Raw genomic sequence first — 19,998 nt, 5'->3', positions numbered from 1 at the left:
AGTGTGGGAAACCAGCTGGACATAAGGGATGTGTCCAATGCTGTAGAATCTTTAGTTCAAATGTACTCTGGGGTTGCTTTTAGTCAGCATAGAGCCTGTTCCTGCTTGAGAAGAAGGGATTAAGAACTGAGAAATGTAAGAAAAGCAATAAAGACTAAGGATTTTCCCACTTACTGCCCAGTTTCTGAACTCAGGCAAAGAACTGGATAGATGAGTAGTTAATTTTTCAGCCTTGAGTAAACCCTACAGTAAAGACTGGCATTAGAAAGCATCCTGCCCTTTTGTGTTTTGAGATGCATGTCAGTGTTTTTTTGAAAAACAATTTTGCCTCCTTTGATACAAAAGACTTCCTGCTTGCTGTTTCTGTTCTTAAATTCTTCCTTTCCTCTCCAGGGGCAAGTAATAGCCCTGTGCTGAGTTAAAGTGGAAGGTGTTGTTTGGTAAAACATAGATTTGTAATCAAGGAGCTGTCCAGAACTAAATAGTAGAATATTAACTGTCTGTTAGTACTCAGTAAGTTGTTTGTTTGTAATTTTTTTCTAAATGTCCGGGAGCAGCAGGGGAGTGATGATTTTTATTTTCTGTTCTATATTGTGGAGAGAATTGAGCAGGAATTTGGGTTGGGACGGTGACCCTTCCAATAGCCTATAACTGGACAAAAAGACAAGCTAAAGCACCCAAACCATCAGGTTGTGCAGTGCAAACTGGTAGTTCTCATGCCATTGCCTCTCTGGGCAGTAGGGAGGTCATAACAGTTTTCCAGGTTCTTTTTAGTGATAATTTTTGGTTGTCAGGGTATTTCAGCTCAATGTGATGATAAAAGGGAACAAAGAAGCAAAACAAGTGACCAGAGAGACACTTTATTTTTAATTCAGGAAATAAACTAAGTTTGATCCATTGTTTTCTGTCAAACTGTGAAGAGGAAAAAGATGGAGGGAACCAGAGAAAAAAAGTCCCACTGTTCTTTAGTTCCATATACTGCCAAAGGTACAAGTATTTCTGTTCTAGATAACAGCTGGATGTGGTACAGGACAGCAGGTTAGATGAAGAACAGGTACAGTGTCCTCACTTTGGAATTTTTTTCTTATTAGATATGCACAATTTAACCAAATCCAATCATATGCAAAGAAAGCTAAACTTGAAAAGAAATACTTTACTGTCACTAAGCTTAGAGCATTAATGCTTGGATAAAAACAATAGTAGCTATTTGTTCCTTTTGGCTGCTTTGGCAGTTGTGGGTTTTTTTGGCGGGGGGCGGTGGGGGGGCCTGTCCAAGAACAACTTTGACATTAAGTGTTTCTTGATCACAAATTACTGGATGCTTAATCAACCTACTGGACAAAATTTAACCTTTTAACAACACTGCATATTTTATAATTAGATTTAACGGTAAAGCTTTCTCTGGTTCTTGGATTTGTAGCTTGCCCTGAATAAAAAATAAAGACAGAATCAGGAAAATATCTGTACATACTGTGTTGGTTCAACATAGCCAAATTGTTTATCAAGTAACACCTGGTCTCTTCTGTGAGTCACTAATAAGGTGTTCAATTCTGAAAATTTGATCTCCTGTAGTTACCATAGTATGGTCTGATATTGCTTTGAAAAACGTAACTCATTGGTTTGAATCAAAGTGCTAAGTCATAATCATGACCATTAACTGTTGTCTACAGAGATTCATCAAGCTGGTACTGATGTTGAACAGATAAGATTATGTAGCCCTAGTATCTAGTTTGGGTTGAATGCATTTTGATTTTTCAGTCTAGTTAACTGACAATCTTTGATAATCCACTCATCAACTTGTGAGCCGAGGTATAGTAAAGTCTGAAAACATGAAGAATAATTTGCTTGAAGTTCCTCAGATTTTGAATACCAAGCTTAAGTTCTCTCTTTTAAAGCCTAACCCATTGTATTTTGGAATCAGAGTTTTTGCAGATATTATCCAATTCATTATTCTATCAGACTAGATGAACTATTAAAACTAAATAATGAAGATAAAGACTGATTTAGGGACTGATTACTACTGAACAGTGGTTTTACAGCATCTCTTATCTGAATTAGAGAATATTCTTTTTTGCAGTTTTGGGTTGCTACCTTTAGTTGCCTTTTGGAGGAGGGGGGGATGTAAAGGAAGAAACATGCTACCTTTATCAACTGGTCTTGAAGTGTGTAGTGCTCTGCAATGTTCCTGGCCCTGATCTATCAGTTGCAAAACTAGCTCTATGTACACCTAATTTTGCATTTCTTAGTCAGGTTACCATTGTTTCTTCCATAACTGATGGGAAGAAGAACAAGTCCACTATTGCAGTAGGAGATGAATTTCTGATCGGTATGCTTGGCAAATAACTTATTTATCCCTCTGGGGATATGGAAAATTTTCCCCTGGTGCCAGTGGCTTAGAGCTTCTTTCAGGAAGCAACAGGAAAATAGAAACCTCCTGAAAAATATTGCATATTTAAACTCAGGGATTTTCTCTCTCCAAGTTCATATGGATAGAAGTTCTTCATGTGAGTCAAAAATCCTTTATCATTACATAGACTTTTTTTTCCCCTCTTATCAGCTATTTATGTGCTCTTTTGATTGTATGCATTTATATGAAAAAGCTCTTAACCAGAGAAAACAATCATAGAATCATAGAATCGTTTAGGTTGGAAAAGACCTTTAAGATCATCCAGTCCAACCATTAACCTACACTACCAAGTCTACTCTAAGCCAATCAAGGGTACACTAGACTAAACCATGTCCCAAAGTGCCACATCTACACGTTTTTTGAACACTTCCAGGGATGGTGACTCCACCACTTCTCTGGGCAGCCTCTTCCAATGCTTGACTACCCCTTCTGTGAAGAAATTTTTCCTAATTTCCAACCTAAACCTCCCCTGGCACAGCTTGAGACCATTTCCTCTTGTCCTATCGCTAACTACTTGGGAGAAGAGACCAACACCCACCTCACTACAACCTCCTTTCAGGTAGTTGTAGAGAGCGATAAGGTCTCCCCTCAGCCTCCTCTTCTCCAGGCTAAACAACCCCAGTTTCCTCAGCCGCTCCTCATAAGGCCTGTGCTCCAGACCCTTCACCAGCCTTGTTGCCCTTCTCTGAACACGCTCCAGCACCTCAATGTCTTTCTTGTAGTGAGGGGCCCAAAACTGGACACAGTATTGCAGGTGCGGCCTCACCAGTGACGAGTACAGGGAAACAATCACCTCCCTGCTCCTGCTGGCCACACTATTCCTGCTACAAGCCAGGATGCTGTTGGCCTTCTTGGCCACCTGGGCACACTGCTGGCTCATGTTCAATTTTGTTATTAGAGCACTTTCCTTCTGTTATGCACATTTTGAAACACCCTCCAATCTTTATTTTACAGCAATATTGTGAATCCAGGAAAAAGAAGTACTATTATTGCCCCTTTCCAGATATCTAAATGCTGTATCAAAACCTGGATTATAGTCCTATTAAATTAATACATATGAAAAACGCATCATGCATGGTGAAATTAATGACTGCCTTAAAAGTAGCATAACACAATGATGGTCCACTTGTTTTGCATATCTTTTCAATGTCTGTTCATTTGTGATATTCACTAATGGTGTGTTCCTCAAGATTAACAGAGGCAGTTCAAGCATTTGATGGTCCAAATAGGATTGCCCATTTGGATGGGAAAAAGAGCTGTTATGACTGACAGTGAAAATTAAATCTCATCTAGTCAATATTGTATCTCTTACCATTTTTTAGCAAAATTTACACACTATTAGTAGGCAATAGTAATCCAGAAGGGTAACCAAGCAATTGTCAAAGAAAAATCAAAGGTGGTATCACTTTTCTAGTCTTAGCTAGAGGGAAGGGAAGACAAGGCATCGAAAAAGTTAAAGCTCACAAAGCATCTTGACCAGGGTGGGGTGGTTTTGGTTTTTTTCCCTCTTTCTCCCTTGTGACAAGATGAGCCAAAATTATTTAATGGGGAAAACTGTATTTAAAATACGGGTTTTTTTCTATCCTCTCATTTTTATAGTTACTGTAAAAGTCACTACTGTTCACATGACATGGAACTACGATATTTCATTGCTGTTGAATGCACACAAGTTAGAAAGTCTCAGTCACTAGACTTGTCACGGCCTTCATAGGACTGGTTTTCTGTGCTGTTCCTCAGCTGTTCCTTAGAAGGCTCTTTCAGAAATACCATCCTCTTCCATGCTTCACTGACCTACTTGTACCACACACAGTGTACTGTACTTCTTGGGTTCTTCTGCCCTGCCATGTAACTGCAATGCTTCTAAATGGTCACATTCTGCCTCTTAAATGCGTGCCCATGGACACTGATGAGATGTGTGGCAGATGCTCCAGGAAGGGAGTATGCACATGTATGTCTTCTGGCATTCAGTCCTTCAGACTTCTCAACCTTATGACCTTGCTTTAACTCTTTGCTACAAAATCTGGTGGTGAGATATCCCTGCAGGTAATAATTTTTCAGGGAGCTGTTCTTTTGTTTTCAGTTTTATTCATAAGGAAGGGTGACCCTGGGTAGCCTTGACATCTGTATGTACTGTGCTGTTGTGCCATTACTCAAATAGTTTGATACTTCCTCAGTGTTTTTTCCTCCTGTAGACTTGAAAAAACAGTCTGTATTTTACTGCTAGTGGAAATGTAACCATTTATATTTAAGCATCTGCAGCAGCAGTCTGGGCTTCTTTAATATTTAAGGGAGAGTGGTAGAGTTAGGTTTGTGAGCCCTCTGAAGGCTCTGTTGACTATATGAGGAGTGCAGGCTTTTAATTTGGACACCTGTATTAGGTGGCTCCTGTATTAGATGGCACTAATGTTCCCTGAAGAGATTAAGTTGTGTGTGTGGTTAATCATGCATGCATCCATGGCAGAAACCTGAATGAAGTCCACGTAGCCTCATTCCCAGACCTGTAGTTTGTCCAAACTCTGAAGGAGAGGATTTCCTAGGGCATAGTATTGATCTTTGTAGCCCCTTGTTTCCAAAGGCAGGCTTTCAGTCCTTTTCTGTGCCATGCATTCATTTAATAGCAGTGTGTGCTCTTACGTTCTTCAGTGAATCAGTGTTGAAAACTTCCATTCCATCCATCTAGCATGAGAAATCAGTTAATCTTTTTCAACAATGTTCACATAATGGGGCCAGCTTTCCTCTCAATGTGTTTGGTAACCCCATTAATGTTAGTAGGAGTTACATGTGCACACAGGGAATAATGGTCTCCAACATCCCTATGACAACTGCTAATTCAATGTGACTGATGTATAATTTCTGCTTCAAGCCTGAAGCAGTCTTTGGGCCATTAAGTTAATCTTACAGCCATGGTCAGGAATTGCTTTGTTGCCAATTCAAATAATGATGTAGGAATTTTAGCAGGATTGTGTTTAGTTGATTAAGAATTTAAAAAATTAAGATGGTAGTAATAAACTGTTCAGATTCATGTTCCATTTGCTACAAATGAGTATGTGAATTGAGTATGTTAATCTTAACTACAACAACTAGAGATTGATCAAAAGTTTTGAGCTTTTATGACTAAAGACTGATGGAGACCTCTAAAGAATTCTTAGCAATGAAAACTTATGTCTTTGTTCAAAGTTTCAAAGTTGTATCATAGAGAAAGCAGCACCTTTTATTAGGCATTTAACTTTGGTGTGTTGGTGAGATGGGAGTAGGAAACATTTTTTTCTTGGCAGGAATAACCATAACTAGTCTATTAACAGTTCACAGTGTTTTTCTTTTATGGATGAATAAAATAACTTCTCTTATGAGCCAATAAATGAAAATATTCCTTAATAATTTTCTTTCTATCTACATTTTGGTGAGAATTTGGCATGTAATGTCATTAGGCAATTCTGAGAATTCCAGAGCTGTCTGGCTGTGCAGTCTTTGTTTTAATCTTTTGGTCTCAGATGTGTTGTGAATTTGAGTTCCAGTGGCGGTTAATGCATTGAAAGGGGGAGGGAAGTATTGTAATTTCAATCACTGGCACGTTCCTTTGGCAATTTTAATGGCATGTTCCTTTGGATTTCCACTGTGAGGATAATAATAGAAGCCCACAACTGTTTTTTTACTACCTACTTATCTTGTAGTGGCTCCTCACCTACAAGTCTTTCCATGTCTTTACATGTTTCTGAGTCTCTTCAGCTTCTGCTCTTAGACAGCATTCTCAGGCTGAACACAATAGTCCAGAAGAAAGTTAACCTTTCAGCAGTAAAATATTTTACATCACCACCACCTTTGAAAGACAAAGTTTTGTTTGCTATTTCAAAGGCTCCTGCAAACTGAGCAGAATGTAGCTCCCTCTTCTAATTCTTATGATTTTGTAAGTTTTTCGTTATTAAAAGTAGTAGTTTATTTCTTTTCAAACCAATTGAAATGTCCCAGGTCTGCTAATTGGTTCTGTGTTTTTTGGAACAGTGTTGTTGTGCCTTTGCATAGATGTGAAAAATATATTAGCAGCTTGCAGTTCAGCAGAAGTCAGGAATGCAGACAAGTATTCTTTCACTACTGTTGGTTCATGTGGTAAATGAACAAGTCCTATGTCTCACAGTAATAACGATAATGCAAAGGTAATTCCCTCTTAATGAAAGCTGAGATGACCCTCACTACTAGATTATTGCCCGTGTCCAGAATTGACTGTTCCAGGTGTTCACTATCATTGCACAAATGCAGCTACCTTCTTCCACAAATTCTAAATTTTGTACTGAAAGACATTTCTCTGTTCCCTGGGATTCCACGGATTAGGAAGGTTTGCCTTGGCATTTTTAAAAAAATGTTTACTCTGATAATCAGACAGCTCCTCAAATGTCAGCCAAAAGTATGGTCACAGTCGAAAAGCAAAACTTTCCCTTTATAGGAACCCTGAATATTTGTAAATCGGGAATGCTTACACCCTTAGGTGCGATAGTGCTGACTCTTAAGCCATTCAAGTTGATTTAAAAAAAAAAAAAATTAAAATTAGAAAGTCATGTCACCTTCATCTGTCACAAACAACTTCCAGACCCTCTGTACATGCCAGGAGGGTTATTTAGAAGTGGGATATTTTGCTCTTCTTCACAGCTCTGTAAATAGAGATCTATGAAGCATGTGCAACTGTATCAGTAACACTGTGTGCTTATAGGTCTAGGCTTTTCATCAGCAGGGTATACCTTTGCAATATTTTGTCATGCCTAACCTTGTTAATACTAAGAGCATTTTGGTAGTGAAGTGCAGCTGTAGACATGTGCTAGTGAAGTGTCAGAAGTCGGATATTCTGAGGGATATTTGAAGTGATCCTATTTCTCACCAGTAAGCAGCAAAGGCATTGCAGATGTGCTGTAAGTTTCAGTGCAGAAGTGTCATGCCTTAGTGCATTAGTGATTCTGTCCTGTGCCAGATTTTACTGTAGAATTAACTCCAAAACATCTGTAGAACAAATCTTCTTGCATGCTGTGTAAAAAAAAATGAGTTGCTAATTGTGTGGGTGGCATTTCTCAGTCTGCTTGGGAGTGCCAGGAACCATATTGTATTATTTTTTAAAGCCTCTGAAGGCTGATAACAATCTGTCGGTAACTGTAAAATAATGATCTGATGTAATGACAGAAGAAATAAACTTGCCAGCTGACTTCATAGAAAAATGTGTTCTTGTTGAGTAGATATTTCCAGAGTTAACAAGTAACAAAAGCAATTAGCTGGCAAGAAATGCTGCTAATGTCAGTGACATTTAATAATAAGAACAACTTTAAAAATCAAATTAATTAGGAAACAGCTAACCTCTTCTGGGTCCCAGTCTCACAGGTCAGGAGGAAGAGGAGGTCACCAGCCTGATTTATTCCCCCGCCACTGTTCTGTCCTGGCCTGCAGTGTATGTGCTTCAAACAGCATAGGATTCAGCAGCACAAATACTGATGATTTATCTGTATAAACGGGGGGGGGGGGGAAGCAACAACTCGCAGGAAGCCTAATTTTAAGTACTATTAGCTACAATTACTCAAAACCAGTTTAAAAATAAAAGTTATTTCCCCTCATTTCTGGTTCAAGTTAAATCTTCTGAGGTATTCATAACTCAAGTATGTCCTTCTTGCCTTTTCAACTGGCCTCTGTGTGTGTGGTTTTGTTTATTTATATTAAGCTTTCATGTACATCTAGAGTTAAAGAAGATTTTCCTGGGCCTTCAAGGAAATCTTTTTCTGTGGATACTGTATGTTAAATTACTTTGTCCAAATAGAATAATAAAAAGAGGTTTTTCATTAGAAACTCTTCCAAGTGCTACAGAGCTACCATCAAAGTATCATTAAGGGCTATTGCTCATTGCAGCAATCTTAAAAGATGACTAGCGGAGTTTTTCTTCTTAGAGATAATTGACTGTGTCTTCACTTACTTTATGAGACAAAGATTGAGTTTCTGAAAAACTTTCTATTGATCTATAAGCATAAATGTCTGTTCTGGTTTAGGCTGGGACAGAGTTAATTTTCTTCCTAGTAGCTGGCATAGGGCTGTGTTTTGGATTTAGTATGAGAACAATGCTGATAACACACTGATGGTTTAGTTGTTGCTGAGTACTGCTTATGCTAGTCAAGGACTTTTCAGCTTCCCATGCTCTGCCAGGTGCACAAGAAACTGGGAGGGGGCACAGCCAGAATAGTTGATCCAAACTGACCAAAGGGCTGTTCCATACCATGTGACATCATGCTCAGTATATAAGCTGCGGGGAGTTGGCTGGGGGGGCAGCGATCACTGCTCGGGAACTTTGTGGGTATCGGTCGTCGGGTGGTGAGCAATTGCATTGTGTATCACTTGCTTTGTACATGATGATGATGATTATTATCATTATTATTATTATTGTTATTGTTATATTGTTATTATTGCTAATACTATTTTACTTTATTTTATTTCAATTATTAAACTGTTCTTATCTCAACCCAGGAGTGTTTCTCACTCTTACTCTTCTGATTCTCTCCCCCATCCCACTGGGGCAGGGGGAGTGAGCGAGCAGCTGCGTGGTGCTTAGTTGCTGGCTGAGGCTAAATCATGACAGTCCCTTTTGGCGCCCAACATGGGGCACAAAGGGTTTGAGATAATAACAGATTAACCAGAGTATATTAAGGAATCTGTTAACAGCTGCTGGTCATGATATTAGTTCATCTGATCTGCACCATGTTCTTTTTTTTGTGTACGTGTTAAAGATTGGGGTTGGTTTTTGCAGTTTGCTATGCTCTGCAGTGATTAATGATGTTTTGCTTGGGAGATTTGTTATTAAAACACTGACCTTGAGCATTATTTGGTATTTGGGTTTTGTAATGAAGCCATTACTGTACTTTGGGTACCACCTCATGGAGACAATTAGCAATTATACCTCTTCCTCTGAGAGGTTTGTTGTGGAGGAATACAGAATGGTACCTTTGCTTCCTTCTTCTATGATGATTCCTCCTTCATTACAATAACTTTTCAGTATCTTGAACATTCCTGGGCAGTTAAGATACTTCTATTGATACTTCTTGGGAATACTGTTTTGATTTTGATGAAGGTTAGTAAGCAATTTAAGACTATCATCCAGAGATCTGCCCCAAGGCTGGATAGTTATGAGTGGCAGGGTATGTGGGATAGCATGGGCAAGTACCTAGGATAGTGAGCACCTCCAGTGTTTTGGAACTTCACCCCTGAACAAGTGCAGAATCCTGAAGAACAGTTCAACACTGTTCAGTACCCTCAAGGGAAAGAGAAGGTCTCTGGATCTGATGACAAAACAACAGGCATTGCAGCTACTCCAACCCTGGCCACAGGCACTGCAGCTATTCCAACCCCTGCCATAGGCACTGCAGCCACTCCAACCCTGGTGACAGGCACCATGGCTAAACCAGAGAACAAACCCGTGCTGGTATCAGTTGCCCCTATACACAAGAAAAAACACACAAGAAAATCAGCTTGTTTAGTAGGGGATGAAGACGAACCAGGGCCATCATGAGAACCAGAGGAGGAAGAACCCATAAATGCATATCTATATCTGATCTCCTTCTATGACCTGGTGACCCACCTGGTGGATGATGGAAAGGCTGTGGATGTCATTTACCTGGACTTTAGCAAAGCTTTTGACACCGTCTCCCATAATATTCTCCTAAGGAACCTGGCAGCTCATGGCTTGGATGGGTGTACTCTTCGCTGGGTAAAAAACTGGTTGGGTGGCTGAGCCCAGAGAGTTGTGGTAAATGGAGTTAAGTCCAGTTGGCGGCCGGTCACGAGCAGTATTCCCCAGGGCTCTGTTTTGGGGCCAGACTTGTTTAACATCTTTATCAATGATCTGGATGAGGGGATTGAGTGCACCCTCAGTAAGTTTGCAGATGAGACCAAGCTGGGTGGGAGTGTCCATCTGCTGGAGGGTAGGATGGCCCTGCAGAGGGACCTGGACAGGCTGGACCGATGGGCTGAGGCCAGCTGTATGAGGTTTAACAAGGCCAAGTGCAGGGTCCTGCACTTTGGTCACAACAACCCCATGCAACGCTACAGGCTTGGGGAAGAGTGGCTGCAAAGCTGCCTGGCCGAAAAGCACCTGGGGGTGTTGTTGACAGCGGGCTGAACATGAGCCAGCAGTGTGCCCAAGTGGCCAAGAAGGCCAACAGCATCCTGGCTTGTAGCAGGAATAGTGTGGCCAGCAGGAGCAGGGAGGTGATTGTTCCCCTGTACTTGGCGCTGGTGAGGCCACACCTGGAATACTGTGTCCAGTTTTGGGCCCCTCACTACAAGAAAGACATTGAGGTGCTGGAGCGTGTTCAGAGAAGGGCAACAAAGCTGGTGAAGGGTCTAGAGGCTGCCCAGAGAGGTGGGGGAGTCACCATCCCTGGAAGTGTTCAAAAAATGGGTTGACGTGGCACACTGGGACATGGTTTAGTCTAGTCTACCCTTGATTGATTTAGTGTGGACTTGGTAGTGTAGGTTAATGGTTGGACTGGATGATCTTAAAGGTCTTTTCCAACATAAATGATTCTATGATTCTGTGATTCTATAAATGAGATGGTGACCACCCGATCCCTATCCCTGAGTGAGCTGCGAGATATGCGAAAAGACTTCAGTTGTCGTCCAGGTGAGCACAACATCACCTGGCTGCTCCTATGCTCGGATAACGGGGCCAGTAGCCTGGAATTAGAGGGTAAGGAAGCCAAGCAGCTGGAATCCTTTTCTATGGAAGGGGGCATTGACAAAACAATTGGAAAAGGGGCACAAACACTCAGCCTCTGGAGGCGACTTCTGTCAGGTGTGAAGGAAATGTATCCCTTCAAGGAAGACGTTATATATCGCCCAGGCAAACAGACCACCGCAGAGAGAGGTATCCAGTATCTGAGGGAATTAGGCATGCTGGAGGTGACTTATAGTGACCTGAACGATGAGCAGTTAACCAAAGATCCAGATGAAGTCAAGTGCACACAACCCATGTGGTGGAAGGTGGTACAGAGCGCACCAGCATTATATGCCAACTCGTTGGCAATACTGACCTGGAAAGATGGAGAGGCACCAGAAGTGGATGAAGTGGCTAGCTGACTCGGGGAATACGAAGAAAGTATCTCTTCCTCTCTTGTCTCGGCTGTAGAGAAACTGTCCCAGAAGGTCCTGTAACTTGAAGAGGATATGTCCTACTCCCCACCTGTACGGACCAGTATCTCAGCCATTAGGAGGTAATGTCCTTCCACTCCAGAGAGAGGATATAGAGGATATACACCACGGGGCACCCTGTGGTTTTACCTGTGTGACCACAGGGAGGACATGAGGAAGTGGGTTGGGAAATCTACCTTGACCCTAGAGGTACGGGTGTGTGAGTTGCAAGGAAAAACTAATAGAAAAGGCAGTTCTCCGAGGAAAATTGCAGCTCCAGTTCCCAGTGAGCAGTTCCCCAGAGTAAAAGGGCTAATTTTACTTCCGATTTTAATCAAGGGAATCTCGATTCACATTTACAAGTGAACAACGAATACCATGACCAGGACTAGAGGGGCCCTGCCTCCAGCCAGGTGGAGGAAAGGGACAACTGGGTTTTACTGGACTGTGTGGATTCGATGGCCTGGCACATCAGACCCACAGGAGTAGAAGACTCTAGTGGACACCGGTGCACAGTGTACCCTAATGCCATCAAGCTATGCAGCAGCAGAACCCATCTGTATTTCTGGAGTGACAGGGGGATCCCAACAGCTAACCGTATTGGAGGACGAAGTGAGCCTGAGCGGCAGAAGCACCCCATTGTGACTGGTGTAGAGGCTCCATGCATCCTTGGCATAGAATACCTCGGGAGAGGGTATTTCAAGGACCCAAAAGGGTACTGGTGGGCTTTTGGTATAGCTGCCTTGGAGATGGAGGAAATTAAACTGTTGTCCACCTTGACCAGTCTCTCAGAGGACCCTTCTATTGTGGGGTTGCTGAGGGTTGAAGAACAACAGGTGCCAATTGCTACTGCAACAGTGGATTGGCAGCAATATCGCACCAACCAAGACTCCCTGATTCCCATCCATAACCTGATTCGTCGACTGGAGAGCCAAGGAGTGATCAGCAAGACTCGCTCACCCTTTAACAGTCCCATATGGCCAGTGCGAAAGTCTAATGGGGAGTGGAGACCAACAGTGGACTAGTGTGGCCTGAACGAAGTTACACCACCACTGAGTACTGCCGTGCCAGACATGCTAGAACTTCAATATGAATTGCAGTCAAAGGCAGCTAAGTGGTATGCCACCATTGATATCGCTAATGCATTTTTCTCAGTCCCTTTGGCAGCAGACTGCAGGCCCCACTTTGCTTTTACTTGGAGGGGTGTTCAGCACCCTTGGAATCGACTGCCCCAGGGGTGGAAGCACAGCCCCACCATTCGCCATGGACTGATCCAGATGGCACTGGAACAGGGTGAAGCTCCAGAACATCTGCAGTATAGTGATGACATCATTGTGTGGGGCAATACAGCAGAAGAAGTTTTTGAGAAGGGAAAGAAAATAGTCCAAATCCTTTTGAAGGCTGGTTTTGCCATAAAGCAAAGTAAGGTCAAGGGACCCGCACAGGAGATCCAGTTTTCAGGAATAAAATGGCAAGATGGACGTCATCAGATCCCAATGGATGTGATCAGCAAAATAACAGCTGTGCCTCCACCAATTAGCAAAAAGGAAACACAAGCTTTCTTAGGTGTTGTGGGTTTTTGGAGAATGCATATTCCAAATTACAGTCTGATCATAAGCCCTCTTTACCAGGTGACCCGGAAGAAGAACAATTTCAAACGGGGCCCCGAGCAACAACAAGCCTTTGAACAAATTAAATGGGAGATAGTTCATGCAGTAGCCCTTGGGCCAGTCCGGGCAGGGCAGGATATAAAAAATATGCTTTACACCGCAGCCGGGGAGAACGGCCCTACCTGGACCCTCTGGCAGAAAGCACCAGGGGAGACTCGAGGTCGACCCCTAGGGTTTTGGAGTCGGGGATACAGAGGATCCAAAGCCCGCTACACTCCAACTGAGAAAGAGATATTGGCAGCATATGAAGGAGTTCAAGCTGCTCCAGAAATGGTTGGTACTGAAGGAGAAGGGAAGTCAAGTCAGTTTGTAGAGGTGAAGGCTGGCTTTAGATATTGTTGAACAAGAAAAGTGGCCAGTATTTTATCTCTATACTGACCCATGGATGGTGGCAAATGCCGTGTTGGGGTGGTTACAGCAATGGAAGCAGAGCAATTGGCAGCACAGAGGCAAACCCATCTGGGCTGCTGCATTGTGGCAAGATATTGCTGCCCAGGTAGAGAACCTGGTTGTAAAAGTACGTCACGTAGATGCTCACGTACTCAAGAGCCGCTCGCTTGCTCCCCCTGCGCCGGTGGGATGGGGAGGGAATTGGAGGAGTAAGAGTGAGAAAACTCCTGGGTTGAGATAAGAACAGTTTAATAATTGAAATAAAGTAAAATAGTAATAATAATAATATAGTAACAGTAATAATAATATACAAAGCAAGTGATGCACAATGCAATTGCTCACCATCTGCCGATCAACACCCAGCCAGTTCCTGATCAGCAATTGCTGCCCCCCAGCCAACTCCCTGCAGTTTATATACTGAGCATGACGTCATATGGTATGGAATAGCCCTTTGGTCAGTTTGGATCAACTATCCTGGCTGTGCCTCCCTCCCCCCGCCAGTTTCTTGTGCACCTGGTAGAGCATGAGAAGCTGAAAAGTCCTTGACTAGCATAAGCAGTACTCAGCAACAACTAAAACATCAGTGTGTTATCAACATTATTCTCATACTAAATCCAAAACACAGCACTATGCCAGCTACTAGGAAGAAAATTAACTCTATCCCAGCTGAAACCAGGACAATGTCTCATTACATTTGTACGCAAGATGCAACTTGTGTTGTTTGTCCATTCATATCTAGTCTCTTATGATCTTGCAGACTGATATTAGCAGTAATAAGAACACTGAAAGGTGTGCTTACCATTTATATTCAAGATCAGTCATAATTTAATTTGTTTTTTTCTAAATGACATTTATTAGAAGGAATCCAATTTGCATTTCTATTGTATATAGTTTAAGTTGTGGTATATAACTTGACTCTAACAGCTTTGCCCCATTTTCCATGCTTTCTGAAGTGGGAGTTTAAAGTGGATGCTTCATTATGTTAAAGACAAAAGACATGGTATACAAATAAAGTTATTTTATAAAGGCAATATATCTAATGTAGACCAATGAAGCCTGATTAGATACCTCATTCCACAATTTTTTTGTGTTGTATATATACTCGTTAGCTTCAGGATGTCTGTGGTCCTCTAAGGAACTTCCTGCAATCAGTGAGGTGTAGAAATGTGGACAGGCTGAAGGGAAAAAGTATGACAGATGAAGAAAACATCAAATTAATTCAATGAGATGTACATACAGTAAATGTTGCACAGGGAACTATTCATTCCCAAAGTTAAGCATTCAGCAGATTTTCATTTAAGCTCATTTTGTCCACTAAATTATATGAATCCTGTGTTTTGATCATTCTCTACAAAACAGCTCTTTTCCATCAAAATTTGGAAGTATGTTATTTGGGCTGGATTTATGTGACCAGACATGAGACAGAACTGTGCATTATTCTGCACACAGCACCCATAAAGAGATACTAGAGAAAACATCAGAAGAAATTTATTGAGTGTGTGGTGGAGGTTCATTAGGAAGTTTAACCTAGAGCCTTCTTTTATTCAGTAATCTATCACTAGCTTTTCATACAATTAGATTGAAAATGATAGGCTTGGGAATTTTAGACTTCAGTACATCATTCCTTTAACTGCTAATTAGCTGCACAAAGTTCTTGCACCCTTCATGAACTTCCTAAGGATGACTTGGACTGCAGATTGTCTTGTAGAATTTATTTGCTGTTTAAATGTAGTTGTCTCCTACGAGCTTTCTCTTATAAAGCTTTGAGGAGCAAACTGAAGTTTGGAAACTTTCGATATCTCTACAAAGTCATAGATGTCACATTATATTTCTGTGAATGTTTTCATCAAAGTGTTAAAAAAAAACCAACCACCCCCACAAAACCAAACCAAACCAAACCAAACCCCCAACGAAACAAAAAAACCCCACTATAGCCTGACACTCTTCTATGGAGTCTCATAGAAGAGAATTTTCTGCTTATTTACTGTATAGGAGAGAGAAATTATTAGAGTTTCATCTGCCAAAGTTGTTTATCCAGAGCTCTTAAAAAAGGTACAGAAGGATAAAACCTAATGTTCTTATCTTTTGGGGGACATAACTGCAAGCTTATGTTCACTTTCCATAAGCTTTCCATCCAGAACTCACCTATGTCCCTTCTGGAGTCTCTGTAACTCATTGCAGGCTCAGAATGGATGGGATTGGTAGAACTGAAATTAGAGAGGATAATATGCATTGTAGCTGGCTACAGTATGTGTTGGTTTCTCTTTATAAATAGCTTTGTGCCATAGGAAGGCAGAAGCATGACAGATGATAGGAGAGAAGGAAAGAAGGACTCAAGTGGGGCTGCAAGGAAACCCCCAAAGAGGCTGGGAGTCTGGGCAAGGAGACTTGATGGATTTATGCAGCTAATGTCTATAATGGCTATAAGGTAGTAAGTGACTGAAGTTGTTAATACCATACTCACTGACCTTTTTTTAGAACTCTAGACAGATCACACTAGCTGTGACAGAGACCTTTTTGCCTGTTGGTACCAACAGCAGAATGTCTTAGAGGCCATGAAATGCTTATGGTAGATAATGTTATTTACATGTTTACATTTAAATGCTTCTGTTTTCAAGATTTTGTCCAAAAACTTGTTAAGAATCATGAGCAGGCCTGCACTTAGATTCCATGTCTTCTTGACAGACTGGTAATGAATCTCCTCTTGTTCAAATTATTTAACCTCTGTGTAATTGCTGCTTTTATAAAATGGGAATTACAAGGCTCTGTGGCATACAGTCTGCATACATATGGTTGCTGTTACTGTTGCAATACTGTGGGAAAGCAAAGTGCTGCACTATAAAGAAGCCCTGCTGAGAAAAAGCAACCTGGAGGCTTGTTCAGTGGCATCCTACAAGGGGAAACAAACATCTCTCCCTCGCTATGAAAGTCTGCATTTTGAGAGCCAAAGATATGTAGCCAAGATAAAACAACTATGCCTTGAACAAGGGAATAAGGCAAGGCAAGAGAACCTGAAACTAAACTAGTAAAATGAACTTTTTTTATACCTGAACATTGGTGATTTTAGCCCTATTTCTAATTTAAATGTCCCCCAGACTCTTTCTTCTCTTTAAGCATATGCATAATTCCTGAGTAATTATTAATTTTTTTTGGTCCCAAAACTTTTTGTTGTTTTTTTGGGGGGGAAGGGGAGCCAGCACCATTACCATGTATATATAATATTTAAGTTCAGAATATATATGAAGAAGTATATACATTATACAAAGCAAAAAGGCAAACTTAGAAAAAGTGAAAAATATAGGGTTCATAAACTGCCAACTATTTTATGACTGCAATATACTTCATAATAAATCTAAGTTTATGAATTGGAATATATAAAATGTTCTCAAATGGTTTGCAATGATTAATGTCAGCACATTTGTGTAGTAAAAATTTGCTGTTATATAGAGGCTGCTCCTTTTAAACTATTTCTCCTTTGGTTACTGTACTGCCATTATTTTTGTGTGTGTGTGTGTGTCTATTAGAAATATAATTTGTCATATCATTTTAATGATTAACAAAAATCTCTTTAGCAGTAATTTTGATCAATGGTAAATACATGCCATTATTGAACTGTAAACTCGTTTTATTATCCCATAATGCCAGGGACAATTAAATGGAAAAGTAAACTAAACATGCAACCCAAATATTGTTTCCATGAAAGAAAATGGAGTTTTACTGCCTTGACATTAATGGAAACTGGATGTGTGGTTTCTGTGCTTTAGAGGATATTATACCAAAATGGCGTATCTGTGTAAACTCCATACACCTCTTGAGAAGAAACTGTAATTCTATATACTAGGTCTTCAAAGTCCAGGGTCCTCAGAAGTATAGCACAGCATTTAAGTAACAGTGTATGGATATTGCTGTTCCACTATGGCTACCCATAGTAGCCAGGTTAAAGCTAACTTGGGTATGTCTGCAAATGCTGCAGTCAAACTCTTAATGGTGACTTAAGTATACCTCAAACCCTATGAAGGTGATTGTGACTGTCAGGCTCATATGCACAGTTACTAAAAACTTACCATGAGAGAGTGAAAACAGCAAGAGAAATGACTGCTTTGCTTTGGATGTTTGTATCTGTGCAAGGCTGACATTTTAGTAGTATTTTGTTACCAACTTGAAAAGTTGTAATGATGCCAATCATACCTCACCATTTATTTTTGGATCATAAAGTTCAGTACCCACAGGATTTGTTTTCTGCTTAGATTCAACTAACCAAATCACAGTGCTCTTATTCTTTTCTGTGTCTCTGTTTAGCCAAGTATTCAATTTTAGTATATACCTGGGAAGTTCAGTGCTCTTTCTAAGGTCATGTGGACTCCAATCAGCTTTATACATATGTTAGTAGCACACACTTTGTAGCGCTGTATTTGGGTTTTCTCCCCCGCTCCCCAGCTGTAACAGCTTCAACTGCTGGAATTCAAACCATGCTGTACAATGCTTATTCCATTACTATTGCAGCATGTTTTCTTTTGACAGAATTTCAATCAAAATCTGTATTATTAGGAATACCATTTCTTTGCTTGAAGAGCACAGGTTATTCTGCCCAGTTGGAATGCAAAATGTTTCTTTGTTGTCTTTGAATTTAATAAGTTTACAAACTCCCTTTGATATGCATAAATATTTCATGGGAGATGGACCCTGGGCCTACAGTTTTGTCTTTCCTCCCTACATAGAACAGAAAAGGGAGGGGAGGAGTCAGCCTTCGTTCTTGCTTTCCTCCTTTTATTTATTAACCCCACAAAGCTACTTGTTGCTTCATCTCTGCCTCTTTACACTGCAATGGTTTTTGTTATAAATCCTTATTTAACTTGCAGTAGCTTTCAGTGTAGCTTTTAATGCATGTGCAAGGTGAGAGCGCAGAATCTAGTTTCAGTAAACTTACCTTAGATCCATGAGACTGCTTTGTGCTTTTCAACCCTCTGTACGGGTATCTCCACACATCCAGTTCACAGGACATGCCTAGAATGCTTACTAGGGTTATGATATTTCCAGTATGGATGTTTTCATTAGAGTTGTCAATGGCAACAAAAGCCTTCACCATCTGCCTTCTGATAACAGCAAAGTTTTTAAGGAATCAAGCTGATGCAACAAGTTTATTTAGGGTTCTGTTATACTCTTCTTATACCTTCATTTAACTGGGTCTCAGGATAATTAAACACCATCTTTCACACCATCCCCAAAGACAGGGTTTTTGAAGACATTTCTGAAGTGTACAAAACAATACTTGGTCACATCACATGAGACTGTGATAGCGTAAGTAATTTAAAGGCTGGGTAGATCAGTAGAGCACTCCCTTGCATACCTAGCTGACAGCTGAAGGCCAAAGTCCATCTTTTTCCAAGCAAATACCTAAAAGTGTTCATACTGGTGATGTTTCACTGTGACATTTTGTCAGCATTAAGTGAGCAGAAGAAGAATCGCCACCACGCTTGCAGAGATGTTCTGCTTCTGTCTTGACCTGCCTATAAAGAAAAGAGGATACCTGCTTCTGTCCTTGGAGGGTGAGAACACCTAAGGAAATGTTTTGGTTTGGTGGTAGTCAAGAAATGAGTTTGATCTTACCAGAATATTTTTGAGCTCAAAGCAATTTGCTTAGTTTGATGAGTTCTGCCTCCAGCCCAGAGCAATGCAAGACAGGTGATGAGAGACAACACAGTGGCAATGCTTTATGTGAATAGACAGGGAGAAACCAGATCATTTTCACCATGACCGGAATCTGTCTACTTATGGAGTCTTGTTATGCTGACAGCCACTCAACTGCCAGGATTAATGAACAGTGTAGAACATCAGTTGTGAAGATACTTTTTTTCCTTTTTCCTTTTTCTCCCCCTGCATCCATATATGGTCACAGAAAAGAGACAATAGATTTTGCAGGGAATGTCAGTTATGTTCATGCTTCCCTTCTCTAGAAGCTTGGAAATTTAAGATCTCTGAATGACTTTGTGATCTCTGGGTTCCTGATCTTTGTGGACTGTGGCACACCTGCTTTCTAATTTAAATAGGGGGAATATGTTCAGATGAGAGGCTGCAGTATTGATTGCATCACTTTGGACTAAAGAATTTTGGTTCTTGAATCTGTTAAGACTACTGTTCGTGGAGATACTACCATTTCCGTGGAGGCAGAACATAATGTCCCCGAAGTATGCGAACACATCACCTAGATCCAGCCTCTCTGCATTTGCACACTTCATCTGGCACTTTGACTGTTAGAAACATGTTTGTTTTTTCGTAACTGTGGCATAAAAGAAAGTTTTGCTAGTGGCAAGAGAAGATAAAGAATGAGGAAACTTCAAGCCTCAATAGGAGAGCCTCTCCCTGCATGGGTCTAGGCACCCTTTCCTT

Source organism: Pelecanus crispus, chromosome 7 (assembly GCF_030463565.1).
Source record: "Pelecanus crispus isolate bPelCri1 chromosome 7, bPelCri1.pri, whole genome shotgun sequence".
NCBI classification, from domain to species: Eukaryota; Metazoa; Chordata; class Aves; order Pelecaniformes; family Pelecanidae; genus Pelecanus; species Pelecanus crispus.
Note: the sequence above shows the minus strand (reverse complement) of the source record.